The sequence below is a fragment of the Lepisma saccharinum genome, chromosome 23 (assembly GCF_977018435.1).
Source record: "Lepisma saccharinum chromosome 23, izLepSacc3.1, whole genome shotgun sequence".
NCBI lineage: Eukaryota > Metazoa > Arthropoda > Insecta > Zygentoma > Lepismatidae > Lepisma > Lepisma saccharinum.
Genome location: NC_139251.1, coordinates 28,784,228 through 28,799,858, shown reverse-complemented (window position 1 = coordinate 28,799,858; position 15,631 = coordinate 28,784,228).

Sequence of the window (15,631 nt, the reverse complement as noted above, 5' to 3'; positions counted from 1 at the left end):
AATTAAGTTACATTACATACACAGGCATTCCAAAAATTCTTCTTTATGGAATTGCTTAAATATGTTTATACACTCCTCTTTTAAACTTTGAGTTAGGCGGGGCTTCAGCCCCAAAAGTCACCTCCTTGGCTGCGCCAGCACAAGAACCAACTGAAAATTCCCTCACAGTTAGTGCACCTTTTGTATTTTAACATTTTGTGTTAACCTCACTTAGTAATACTGATATTGAATAGTATATTCATTCAAACTTACCATTTCATTTTTGGGATTGAACTGGACCTGTAGATTGTCGGTGTTAATCCAGCATCACAAAGTAAATTGGAATATACTAGGTACTAAGGCAAAAATAGAGCGGCGATGGGATTCGATTCATTGATCACGTGCCACTTAATGAAAAGCCGACTGGATGGATTTGACCTTCAAAACGTTGTTGCCACACGATCACGGAGCTTACTTTTAATGTTAGTTTGGGTTTGAGCTTGAGTTTTGGTTTTATGTCCATCTTATGCATACATAGAAGGGCTAATCGGGACTGGACCTACAGTTTAAAATGCGATCCAAACCACTTGTGTCCCCACCGGATATCGAACCCAGGATCCCTTGATTACAAGGCACTTTTAATGGTAGTGGGCCTCGATTTTATTAATCATAACTTGATCCACCACTGAGTGTACAGAGTCTAACTTTTGGCGGGACAGAACATGAACCTCAGGTTCCACAAGATTAAAAAAAATACCCCTGACATGAAAATTTTATAAACCTGGAACTTGGGGAGGGAGGGAGTTTCCCTTTGCCCCAGCCATGTTACGCCTATGAAACGAATTACTTTTTTTGAGCAATTGGCTTAAGCCTATTCAGAGCAAACATTAATTTGCAAGTGGTAAGGGTTTCTTTTCCGAGATTTTCTGTAAAAGAAACAACGTGTTTGCAAATAGGGAACATCTTAATTAAGAAATAATGTTCATACATGTTACTGGTACATCAATTGTGACTACTGATATCCTACAATGTTCATACATGTTACTGGTACATCAATTGTAACTACTGATATCCTACAATGATCATGCATGTTACTGGTACATCAATTGTAACTACTGATATCCTACAATGATCATGCATGTTACTGGTAACATACTAGAGTACTGCATTGGACCACTTTCGCTCGAAAATACTCGATCGAATTTCCCACGCTCGAGCGTAATTCGCTCGAATATATAGAATATCAAATATCTTTTTAATGGGACAATAATCGTACAAACAAATATATGCGTAAAAATCCGTCCTGGTAGTTTCAGCCCATAATCATCTATTCATTTTCATACATTGCTATGTGTTGTAAAGATGGACTAAATTACATTTTAACATGAAAATGATGACTATGTTCACTTCAGTTTTAATTTCACTTCGTCTTTCACTTCACGATTCTTGTTTGAAGGCCCAATACTACAGAAAAATTACGGTTACACGTGAACTACTGGGTTTCGAGCGTATACTGATCGTTTTGCCTGTTCGAGCGAAATTCGCTCGTGACGTCATGGTGATCGAAGAGTTGTCAGTTCCTAACGCTATCTAGCGTCGTCCGTGCGAACTATTTGCAGGTCGAGCAAAAAACGCTCTTGCAGAACTTTAGTTCAAACATGTTACTGGTACATCAATTGTGGCTACTGATATCCTACAGTGATCATACATGTTACTGGTAAATCAATTGTGACTACTGATATCCAACAATGTTCATACATGTTATTGGTACATCAATTGAGACTACTGATAATCTACAATGATCATACATGTTATTGGTACATCAATTGTGACTACTGATATCCTACAATGATCATACATGTTACTGGTAAATCAATTGTGACTACTGATATCCTACAATGTTCATACATGTTATTGGTACATCAATTGAGACTACTGATAATCTACAATGATCATACATGCTACTAGTACATCAATTGTGACTACTGATATCCTACAATGATCATACATGTTACTGGTAAATCAATTGTGACTACTGATATCCTACAATCTTCATACATGTTACTGGTACATCAATTGTGACTAGTGATATCCCACAATGAAACTTTAGAACTAACGTGAATATAGTTCTTCATTTGTTATTTTACGTTGCCTTTCTACCTCTTGGGTTGATCGCGATCATGAGGATGAACATGAGCTGACGAAATGGACAACGAGACAAATACACTGTCATATCCATGCAATACTCGGGAATCGAAACACAGACCTCGAGTGCAGTGGTTTACAACCTTCGTGCGCCCGCAAAATTCGTTTTTTAAAAGTCGATGCCCCAATGATAACAATTTTACTCGTAAATAGCTTTCTATTTTTTAAAACTTGTTACGTTTATTAATATGTACCACCCTTAATATTAATAACTAAATTTTGGCATAATCAAATATTAATTCGATTATGTCTAGGCTTGTTGACAAATATAACATTTGGTTTAGTTTAAATGATAATGGAAGGTTCGAGGGTTGTTCTGTAAGCCGAGGCAAGGAGGGCGCTGAACGAGCAAGAAAGAGTTAACTTCTATGGACCGTAGTCCATATAAGTAGACCTATAAGGCGGAAATTTCCACTGCGCGCTTTCTAAAGGTTTGTATGCATTAAACAATCCAGTTTAACGTGCATACTTCGCATCGTCCTGTGAATGTATTTGCGACTAATTAAAATAAAATTGGATTTCAGTTTGCAAAGGAAAGGACGTAAATATTATCTACTTCACATCACTCGCAATGGTTCCATTTTCGTAACAGTCACATCAAGCTTATAGGCCTACTTGTTGCTTAAAAATACTAGATTGGATTCTTTCATGATGGTGTGATATAAGAGTAGGGCAGAGCCGATACCGATACCACTGGTAAGGAAAGTATAGGTTGGAATTTATTTACCGGTACTTTTCCGGCATTTTGGTCTTTTACGGACTCCGCAAAAATGACACGAGACACTTTCGATGAGTATAATTATCCTGGAAATTATGCAAAATTCGAAATTTCTTTTCATTTTGCACCAATTCTGTGTGAAAAAACTGAATTTTGTGATAACGAAACATGTAATTTAATATTATGATGTAATTCTCAAATATTTAAAGCAAAAATCCTGGTAAATTGGTGCATAAAATCAGAGTGGAATACCTAAACACTAATATTTTTCTATTTTTTTGAACAAACTTTAATTATTACAGTTTTCAAGCATCGGTATCGGTGGGAATCGGTGAGAGTATCGCAATCGGTCGGAAGCTGCGAGAGTATGGTAGTAATGTGCCGAAGCCGATTACAGATGTATGAAAATCGGCAGAAATTGACACATCAGCATCGGTATCGGAATCGGCAAAAATCCGATATTTAAACCGGTACAGATTATACTAGAGTTTTTACCTTCTAATAAGTTTTATATTCTAGTTTTGTAAGATTTATTGAAAATTTGGTTATGATTCGTCATTATTGTAGAGTTTTTGCAATAAAATTATTGCAAACTCTCATTCAGAGGATCAACCTAACTATAAATCGGAAATAAAACAGTACATTGCTGAACCAGGATCTGCTGTTGTATTGGAAATTCAAAAATGAATATTCAAACCTGAAGCAAGTCCTGAGAAAATACTTGGGCATACCTGCTGCATCAGTATTCAGTGATTGAGTGTTCAGTGTTGCTGAACAGATTTGAGATAAGAGAAGAAGTAGGTTACTTCCTGAAGTGCTTCCAAATCTCGTGTTTCTGAAGTTGAATCTGGCAGAACAGGAATCCATTTTGGATTTCAAAGAACTGGTTGTGTACTAATGTTTAATCTCTTGAGAATCCATGTTCTTCTTAAAGGTTCACATAACATTTTGTAGATGCAAATGTACATTCGCATCTCTTGAGAATATATATGTATATACATATGATATGCAATAGAAATGTACATAGCAAATTTATTTTTGTCATGCTGAAAATAACATCCCATTTCTGTTTAATAATCTTATGTATCGGAATCGGTTAAATATCGGCATCGGTATCGGTTCCAAAAATTATCGGTGAGTACATCGGCATCGGTAAATTTTCAGCTTCGTCACATCCCTAGAGTATGGGTATCGGTGGAATCGGTGAGAGTATCGGTATCGGTGAGAGTATCGGTATCGGAATCGGTGAGAGTATCGGAATCGGTGGCAGTCGGTGAGAGTATCGGTATCAGTGGGAATCGGTGAGAGTATCGGTATCGGTGGGAATCGGTGAGATTATCGGTATCAGTGGGAATCGGTGAGATTATCGGTATCAGTGGGAATCGGTGAGAGTATCGGTATCGGTGGGAATCGGTGAGAGTATCGGAATCAGTGGGAATCGGTGAGAGTATCGTTATCGGTATCGGTATCGGCTTAGCTCTATATACAACTGAGCAGTGACGGCTTAAGAAAATAGTGGTAAGTATAGGATATTTTCTTGGGAGCATTCACATACCACAAAATAACATACAAAAATGTATTTGTAGCTAAAAAGGAGCAATTATTTATGTAGTATTTCTTGTCTGTTGGTGGGGGGTGTGCAAGGGGGTGTGCATTTCTGATACTTTTAACCCATCGCGACGATGCAGAAGAATGATGATTGGATAGGGTGACTATAATATTTTCACCCAAAAGCGGGACATCCCAAGGAGGTCAGTTTGCACCTTCCTGAAAAATCAGTTAGGCCTAAGTTAAAACAATAAATAGAATATGATCTCCCGTTGTCATTAGGTATTAATTTTTATAAAAGTCGGTATGTCTTAGCATACGTATTGTTTCTGGTCTCTTGTGATCAACCTTTGATGTCAGTCCTACGGTGAAGTTAATGAATGACTTTTCAGAAGAATTAAACTTCTTGAGAACAGTTTTATTCTTCACCAATTGTTCACAGATCTCCCCGAAAAACTTACCTCACATATCTACCTCACAACGCGAAATTTGTCTTTTGAGATTCTGTCAAGACACAGAAATTTAAATTCCTGTTATAAAGGGCTTCAAAGTTCGCAGTCCAGCTGTTTTACCACATTGTTTTCATGATTCTAGTTTAAAAATTGCATGAACATGTTCTTTAGCATGAACTCTCGCTCAAATTTAGATTCGGTTTTCAAGCTAACTTAGACTTTTATAAAACGGGACAAATAATATTTTTATATCAACGGGACGACCGGGACACACATCTGAAACGGGACTGTCCCGGTCAAATCGGGACGTGTGGTCGCCCTATGATTGGATGAAATTGATGAAGGTGAAGGGATTCACCGGCCGTGATTCGAATCCCGGAACTCCGGGTGCTAGATCGAGTACACTACTTAACCCGTTCGGTCATTTTCCGACATGGGGGCATCTTCCTCCTTGTCTCCCCATCGGTGCAATCTAAAAAAAAAACTAAATGTGTGTGCAGGGATGTTTTGAAAATCGAGAATAGTTAAAAATTGACGAAAACGTGTTTGTCGATTTATTGAAGTGATTATGAAGATAGAAGCTGGATTACGAACGAAAATATTGTCAGTATTTACTATTTCGTAAACAGTAAATTCAGAGCACATGTGCACAATTGTTACAATGTACTTCTATTAGAATACTAGACCTATTCTACCAGGTGTGCCGGTTAATAATTCTTAATTTCGTCGCTGGATGGCGCTGGAAGCAAGGGTTGGTGCACAGTCTCAACTGTTACGTCAGTGTGTTGCCAGGACAGTACCTGTCAAAACGCCGTGGATGTGCAACCGAGTGCAAGTGATCGTGATATTGGGTTTGAGTGGCAAACATGTCGACCTTCAAACCAAATAAAGAGCATGTGCGGCACGTCCTGCTTTTCTTGTTCAATCAAAAGAAAAACGCCAGTGAAAGCCATCGTATCCTTGTGGAAACGTACGGTGACAATGTCCTAACGCAAGACGCGTGTGTGCGTTGGTTTCGACGATTCAAAAGTGGTGATTTCGACTTCAAAGACAAAGATCGCCCGGGCCAATTGCAAGCACTGTTGGACGAAGACGATACGCAAACGCAACAACAACTGGCAGAGAAGTTAAATGTTGGTCGCCAAACCATATCTGAACGTTTTCATGCCATGGGAAAGATCCATATTGGGCGACAAGACACGGAAAAGTGATTTTGCAGCACGACAACGCCTCATCGCACACAGCGAAAGGCGTCAGACACACCACTTCTGCATTTGGCTGGGAATTCTTGACCCACCCGCCATACGCACCAGACTTAGCCCATTCGGACTACCACTTATATTTCAGGTCAAGGTGCAGCTTATTAATGGGTGGAGATGGGTTACATTGTGTCGATTTGGATGGTATTTTGAAAATATATTTGAAATTGGATTTAATTGTAATTTTATTTTAGAAAAATATTTTGGTTCATCGATGTCTCACTCTTGCTGACTGGATCACCTCAAAATGTGAACGATTTTTCTGGTAGGACATCCACAATTTGACGGGACAGATGGGCAAAATGTATAGCTAGCGATGGCGCATATTTTGAATAAAGCATTTGTTACCTTTCTCCCCAGATACACTTGTTTTCTTTCGGATCAATTAAGAATTATTAACCGGCACACCTGGTATGTATACTGAAGAACCTGTACTCAATACACCGCATAGTAACGCATTGTAAATTATTTTAATTTTAAGAGGATCAGTAAATAATGCCAAATGCATTTCGAACATTTTTGTCTTAGTGAACTTTACTACAGTGAAGAAACAAAATGTTGTTGCAGAAAGCTTGTTGAAGTGTAAGTTAGGAGAAAATATTTTTTCAAAGAACGGAGATGTTAGGGGGAAGGGTTCGAATTCCGCGCATGGGAATCTTTAGCTCTGTGCACTACTTTAAGCAGTGGCGTAGCAACATATCGCGAGGCCCTGGACGAAATTAGAATGCAAGACCTCATCCGTTTTTAAATATGAAATCTCAATATGAATAGATAGAAAATTTTCAGGGATACGTCAGCAAATTATCATATTTAAATAATAATAAAATACTGAAGTAAATTATATTTTATAATTTCACTCACACTAAAAATGCCTTTGTTTGAAGCTGTAAGAAGGAAGTAAGAACTGCTTATATTATCCTTTGGCTTCTTGAGTTGAAAACAACCCAAGCATTTAAATGCCTCGCACTTGCTTCTTGGCAGTTGTTTATGTACGATTCGTATCTGATTACAAATTCTTGAAGGGATGTTCGTAGACGATTTTCAACAGAATTCCCAGGTGTGTCTGTTCCACTCAGAAATACCGTGTGAAACCTTGTGAAGAAATTGATTTAATGGTTGATTGATGTTTTAAGTCCATTTTATGCACTGTACGGTTAATCGGGACTGGACCTACAGTTTAAAGTGGAATCCGATTCACTATGTGCCTCCACCGGGATGTGAAGAAATTGAGAACGAGAGTCGGTTAAATTTCTGTAAATGAATTATAGGGAATGTTAGTGGTGTGGTAATTGATCCACGTTTAATATTCTTCTCTAACGAAGCAAGGTTACATTTACAAGGAACAATGGAACCTTACTTCCGTTGTTGAAAATCATTTTAAATAAGGATATTTAGACTTTTTTCTAAATTTAATTTTATCTGAAAAAAACTATTCTCTTATCACATTTTGATAAAAAATTGTGACTTTATCTCTTTTCCCAGCAACAATGGGACCTATCGTCCATTGTTGAACTCATTTTGAAAAGAAGGATATCTAGACTTTTCTAAATTTAATTTTCCTTGAAAAAAAACTCACTATCCTGCAATATTTTTATCAAATTTTGATCACATACTGTGGCTTTATCTCTCCTATCCCAGCAACAATGGGACCTTTCGTTCATTGTTGAACTCGTTATGAAAAAGGATATCTAGCCTTTTCCAAATTTAATTTTCTTTGAAGAAAAACTCACTATCCTGCAATATTTTTATCAAATTTTGATCACACACTGTGACTTTATCTCTCCTATCCCAGCAACATTGGGACCTTTCGTTCATTGTTGAACTCGTTATGAAAAATGATATCTAGCCTTTTCCAAATTTAATTTTATTTTAAAGTAACTCACTATCCTACAGTACTTTTATCACATTTTGATCACAAGAAGTGTCTTCCTTCATCTGTCCTTTTTCATCAACAATGAGAGAGAGCTTTTGTTCCATTGTTGTACTTTCTACGTTTCAGATTTGCAGCCTTGTTTAAATTTAAATTTCTTTAAGAATCTCGCATTTCTGCAATGTTTCTTTCACATTTTTATCGCATGTTGTGCCATTTCCCAGTTTACCAACAAATTTAGCGAAATCAATCTATTCAGTGCGCATGGCTACATGGGCGTAAGTGTTTGGCGCTCATCTCGTGACTCGAACCCGCGACATCTCAATCTCTAAACTAACGTGGCTTCCTCTCCATTTCCTCTCTTGTCACCCTGACTTATCGGTTAGTGTCAGTAAAGTGTTTATCTATGGGGGGAATTGTAAAATAAAGTCTATGCGACAAACCTTCACACATTAGAAGAACTGAAGGAGAATATTAGGAGAGAAACTGTAGCAGTTTCAGAAGCTGAACTGTTGCGTGTAAATGGATATTTCCGAAAAACATGCCAAAAACGTGTGGATGCACGAGGACATTTCCAACATCCCCTGTGACAAGGTAATACGTGCTTATTTTGATTGTATTTGTAACTGTAATTCTGAGAATTTGAAGTAATTTCGAACGGTTTCCATAGCTGATATATCACACGCGATTTGACGGGAGTAGCCGCCTGGGCGGCAATGAAGCCGACTGCAGAAATAAAGTCTGCAGGGCAGAAATAAAGTCTCTGCGATTAAGAAAAGATTTCATCATTACAGACTGAAAGAATTCTCGCAAGTTTAATTACTAACTGTTTTCAAAATGTTACATAATTTTTATATGAGACTTTTCAGTGTCCTATATTATGACTATCCACGGACATCACTATTACAAATCTAAGGGAGATTAAATAAGGGCTTATAAGCAGGCAAATAAGAACAAAATACAAAATAGGTACTAACCGTTCTGCACATCGCCCTACGACGCCAGGGGTCCCAGGTTCGATTCCTGGGCATCAATTTCATCATAAATATCACTCATCTCCATCTTCGCAAATTAGCCAAAAGTGGCATAAAAAGCGAAGTAAAATAAATGAAATCAAATGAAACTAAACGTGCTGAACATTTTTCATAATTTTCATGAATTAGGCACTGAAAAAACTGTTATCTTCGAAAGAAGCACTTGTTACTAAAACAGTCACAAAAGAACACTATACCTTTGAAACATGAATACCACTCACTCAGGCCTATAGTGGTTCTGGTAAATTACAATACATTAAGAGAACAACGATATATTGCAAGCGAAGCGATCAAGAAAATTTTTGGATCCAATTTTTTTGCAGGCTCTAATGAATATTGATTTAAATAAGGGGCAAATAATTTCACGGGACGCCAATGCATTCTCTCCTTTACAACTTTTGTGCCTCCCCGATGGAGTAGTGGTAACATCGTCGCCTTGTGATCAAGAGGTTCCATACCCGGTGAAGGCACAGTGGTTTGGATCCAACTTTAAACTGTAGGTCCAGTCCCGATTAGCCTTACTGTGCATAAAGTGGACTTAAAACACCAACTCAATCAACCAATCAATGAATACCACTCAGAAATGTCGGCTTATAAACATAAACGCCTACATTATCTTGCCAAGGAACAAGAAAAGGCATTTTATGGCAAATCGTTAGCCTATTATTGCATAAAATTTAAAACAAATCTCCGGAATCAGCCCACAAATTTCCTAAAACCGTGCCAAAAACGAGTGGATGCACGAGGACAACATTTCCAACACCCCCCGTGACAATTAACGTGCTTATTTTGAATGTAATTGTAACTATAATTCTGAGAACTTGAAGTCGAAGCTAGCGGCTTCCATAGCGGATATATCGCTCATGATTTGACGGGAGTTGGTTTCCGGGCGGCCGTCAAGCGTGTCGCCGTTAGGCGCACAAAGGGGAAAGAAAGACCCTGTAGTTAACATATTAAAATCGGGAGTGCAAGGTCGAGAGAAAGAAGAAAGGACAAGACAAATTGCTTTTTATTCGACAAAATAATAAGTGGGTAAATATGTCCATGCAAGTTACCGTGAATTTTTGCGTAATTCACATGAGAAATATGACAATAATTTTTACATTTTCCTGGCCCCCTTAGGCTTAGCGCCAGCCTGCCTGTATGTTACGCCCCTGATTTGACGTGTTATAACGTTTAACTAGAATTTAAAGTCAGATAAAATCAGAAGGTTTTAATTTTATTGCCTACAAAAAATAGACTTTTCCATCTTTTTTCCCTTCACTTATATTTAATACATGATTTGTATCAATCCCATGAGACCGGAGGCCCATTCAGCAGCGAGGCCCCTGGTGGTGGCCCACTTTGCCCAACCCTTGCAACGCCGCTGACTTTAAGTAATCTTATAATTTATTACGCAGCATTCAGTTCTATCCTAATATTGTACCGTTACCCCCACACCCCCTATACGCCTTCATGGCGTGGTGCTATGCACAGGGGCGCACTTTACTTTACTTTACTTTTACTTTACATATAGATGGTGCACTGAAGATTATTATTATATCATTAGCCTTCAATTTAAACTTGAACATTTTATAACTAACATATTTTTATGGAATTCTTGGATGTGATTTCATAGTTTGTGTAATACTAAATTTAGTTGTGATTAAACTATTACAAAATCCTCTAACACTAAATTTTGTTTAGCACTTCGCTGTAGCAATTTTCCATTATTTCCACTTAGTTGTATTGCCAACACCAACAAATAAATAAACTTAATTCTGTTTTTACTACTTGTTTATAGCTTGTTTTTAAATATATTTTGCGTCAGAAAGAAAATTTTAATAAGCAAAGTCATAAGAAAATAGCTTTACACTAAAACTAAATGTCTGCTGATAAATTCAGACTTACTGTTCATTTCTTTAAACAAATAAGAGCTCAGATATCCGACCCTAGAATCTGTTGTCACCAGCGTTAGATTTGGAAGCAAGGGCCCCCGCAGAGGGGCCCAGGGGGCACTTGCCTCCCCTTGAGATTTCTTGAAAGACCTCACATAATTCAAATTTTGAAATTGTAGCATGAAAGCATAGGCGAGAGGTGTCGTGAAAGACAGCAGATTAAATACCTATGCAGATTATCCTATTGTTGGGGATACTTTATGAGAATTATCTTAACTGGAAGAAAGGATCACTCCATCTTTCCCTTACTTTAACCACTGTTGCCCCCCCCCCCCCCGAGAAAAATCTTACCGGCGGCACTGTTTGGAAGCAATTCAACATTTGTAAAAGTAGCTGCTGTTCATAATCATTAGTTTCATGCAATTATTGAGTGACATGTCTTGAAAACCATTTTGACTGAAAAGGTTAGTGTTCTTCAAAGAATTTACACTTCAACCACATCAAAAAAAATTCCTATTGCGTTGCTTATTTGATTCCGCCCGCCATTCCTATACTTATTTAGCGTCGTTTTTCTGCAACTTTTGGCTAATCTCAACGATGAGGATGAGTGATCATATGAAATTGATGACGGGGACACTCACAAAGTACACTCATGCTCAAGCCGGGACTCGAACCCTGGACCGCTGGCGTCGTATAGCGTTGTGTAAATCTTATCTTACCCGTGCCGTACGAGGACTTACTTACCTGAAGGGATTCTAAAAGGCCCACACTTTTTTATCACTAAAATTCCAGAAAACTCATTTGTTTGTTTACAAATTGTGGCTGCTAGGTTGTTTTGATCAAGTTAATTCAATTTTGTATTCACAGTAGTAAGACCACAAGTATAGGGTGTCTGATAAGTCAATGCCTATTTTTAAGTTGGTAATACATAATGTAGAAACCATTGTATAATGGTAGTTAACACAGGGAATGAAAACTAATTCTGTACGATTTATGTCGCAGGTATAACTCAACATGACACCAACGCTTAGCACAGAAGAGCGAGCAAGAATTGCTGCAAGGTACGAGGTATGGAAGTTGATAATAGTTTCAAGTCCAGCGTTGGTGGAGAGATAAGAATGGGCGAAATACAACGCTGAATATCAAAACCATCAAAAAATGTCACAGTATATTGATGAGAACAGGTATAGTCCACTCGTTTACTTCGTTAACGTCGAAGAACTAAATAAAGCCGCCGCCACGAACGTGAGTGGGGATAAATAGCGGGCGAGTTGTTTTCGTCCAATCACACTCAACCCTCAGCCAATGGGCGCAGCTGTCATTCTGCTCGTCTACTCCACGTGGAGTCTCAGTCACATGACTGCGGATGCGCTGTTGCCGTACTTTGCAACTTCAATGCGGAGACCGTGGGAAGGTGCTTGTGCGCGGAGAGACAAGGTGGCTTAGAGTAGATGTGTGGCAACACTGTGGGTTGAATATGATTGTTGCAGCTGGTGGGCGCGCTCCGTGGACTTCAAAGCCAGCCGGTCGTTAGAATAGAATATAGGTTTATTTCAGTATGAGCCTTTGCGGCTGTACACACATTTCCATACATCAATAAAGATTTTTTCCCCTTCTTCTTCTTCCCCCCACCCATAACCACTCTCTTTATGCCCTCACATGTTGAACTTTACCTTTCATACTAATTGAGGGTTCATCTCTCACTACAATCTATCAACCTGTTTAATTTTTCTCATAATTTTACACTTATAGCACTAGTTATTATATTGTCAAAAAGAAGCTTTCTGCATACCGCTCTCAGGCACTTTCACTCCCGTCCCTCAACTTATTCGCTCTCTTTGTCCAGACGTAATGTAGGAAGGTTTCCAGGGCCCTTATTTGAGTTTCGTCCCTTCCAGCCATTTCCCTCCCCGTAATGGCTTTCATTAGCCCCTCCATTTTTGATTCGTTCATATCCCTTATGTATTTCCGCCTAGCCTCTGAAAAACTAAATATGCTGACCAAGGCAGTAATTTATTTTATTAAAAACATAAACTAAAACGTAACGTTTCAACCTTCTAGCAAGGTCTTCATCAGACTCTGTATCAAGTACAAAAGTAACAAGATACACAAAAAGGGCTTTATATATACACAAACATTACTCCCTCCAGACTATTAGAAAGTTGTTAGGAACATTCTAGCAGGTGGCTTTCACTTTCCAACTGTACTTTCACCTAAAAGGTTAAACATAATTACTTAAACACACGAGAGAAACAGGACATGACATAGAGTGGGATGAGGCTAAGCTGATAGGAAGGGAGAAGAGAATGCTAGTGAGAAAATGGAAGGAAGCCAAGGAAATAGAGAAGAAAGGTGAAGAAGACATAATGAACTGGAATGGGGGACTAAAGTTAAACAAAGAATGGAAGAAGGTGTTAGAAAGAGTGGAAAGGACAAGAGAGAAAGAGGAGAGGAGAAGGGAGAAAAATAAATGAAAAAGAGCATGAGATATTCTATATGAATATCTCTTCACATTCTATATGAAATTAATTATGTTTAGCCTTTTAGGTGAAAGTACAGTTGGATAGTGAAAGCCACCTGCTAGAAAGTTCCTAACAATTTTCTAATAGTCTGGAGGGAGTAATGTTTGTGTATATATAATGCCCTTTTTGTGTATCTTGTTACTTTTGTACTTGATACAGAGTCTGATGAAGACCTTGCTAGAAGGTTGAAACGTTACGTTTTAGTTTATGTTTTTAATAAAATAAATTACTGCCTTGGTCAGCATATTTAGTTTTTCATAATCATGGAAACAAGGCTTAATGATGTTATAACCTAGCCTCTGCTGTCTCTTTGCACTGAAGTAGAATGTGGAATTTCGTCTCGTCTTCCCCACACATTGGACATTCTGCACTCTCGTCCTTTCCCACGCGCTTGAATTGTGCCCACCTCCCTAGCCTGAACCGTGCCAAATCCGTTCTGTCACTCGCTCTACACACGTCTACGTATTTTCGCCTTCCCCATTGCCTATCCCCATCCACGATTTGTGCCGTAATTAAAGATACTTTCCCCGCACATTCTGCCAAAATGTTTTGTTTGCTGATGTCCTCCAATCTGTCCCGTGTGATCCTCATTTCCTGCATGCCCGTCCTCCCCTCGACTCCTTCTTCCCAAATCCACCCCAACCCTATGGCATACAGTTCCTTGTTTATCATTGTTACCCAGTCAGCCGATCGTTAACGTAGCTAGCGCGTCGACTATACTGTGTTGGATGCGCGACGTAAGGGTGGACAGTCAACATCACGATCGGAAGAGAATGTTGCACACGTACGGAATGTTTGAAAGAAGACGTAAAAAGTCCATCCATCAGGCCAGCAGAGAGAGCGGGCTAACACGCTATACCATTGAGACTGTTTTGAAAAGAAAAAAAGAAGAAGAAGAAAATATCAGTCCTGGAAGCCTCATTACGTCCAGCAAATCTTTCTCGAGGACTGTGACCACCGCATGGAATTTGCAGCAACTATGGTTTGGACGGAAAGCAGATAATCCTCTACCTCATGCTAACCGTTGGTGGCATGTTAACTTACCTGCAACATAAATAGTACAGAATTCATCCCCCTGAGATTTCTGGAAAGAGTTAATGTAATTCGAATGGTGAAATTATAGAGATATTTCATAACAAAAAGTATTGTTTTCTGTGACACTATAGCATAATTATAGTTATAGCAACTATTATTATTATTATTTGAAGTAGGGTTACATTTAAGCTTACAGTCTATTTTACACTGATAAATATAGTTAGATAAACTATAAAAAACAGCTTTTTGTTCTACATGAATTAATGTTAAGTATACAGTTATGCAAATTGTATATAGATATAGAGAATATGGAAATTACAAATGTATGTAATCTGAAAAAAACATAAGTAGTAGTACTAGTAGTAATGTAGTAATAATAATAACAACAACAATAAATGATATCAATAATAATAGCAGTAATAATAGGAATAATAATATCCAGACGAAAATATGCATTTCTACTAAAAATTCACCAGGCAATTAACACGCACCACCACTTATTAAAGGACAAAGTAATGATATCTAGTAACATACATTATCCTAATCTGCGATCCAACAACACCAACAGTATCCGAGTACCAAAATGTAACAAGGCAAGATACGGATCAAAATCCCTGTCATCTCTGGCAAGTAAAGCGTGGAATCAACTGCCTGTAAATTGCAGAAAGGAGAGAAATTTGGCCAAATTTAAACAAGAGATTAGGACATTAATCTATGAATACTGACACTGTGCCTCATCTACCTCATTGCCTCCTTCATATAACGTAGCTGCAAAAATGTTTATTTTATTCTATTTCTTATATTTTTCAATTATATAAATTTATAATATTCCATTTTATGTATACTTATAAACAAATAGCATAACTGTATATTAATTCATGTAGGGCAAAAAGCTGTTTTTGTAGTTCAGAATCAATGTAAAGAAAATTGTAAGCTTAATTGTAACCCTACTTTAATAATAATAATAATAATTATTATTATTATTAATAATAATAATAATAATAATAATTAGAGTTTCTGTGATTCTGCCTGCACTCTGAGAAAAAATCATGCAAACGCCCTTGACAGAATTAGTTTTCATTCCCTGTGATAGTAACCATTGTACAATTGTTTCTACATTATGTATTATCAA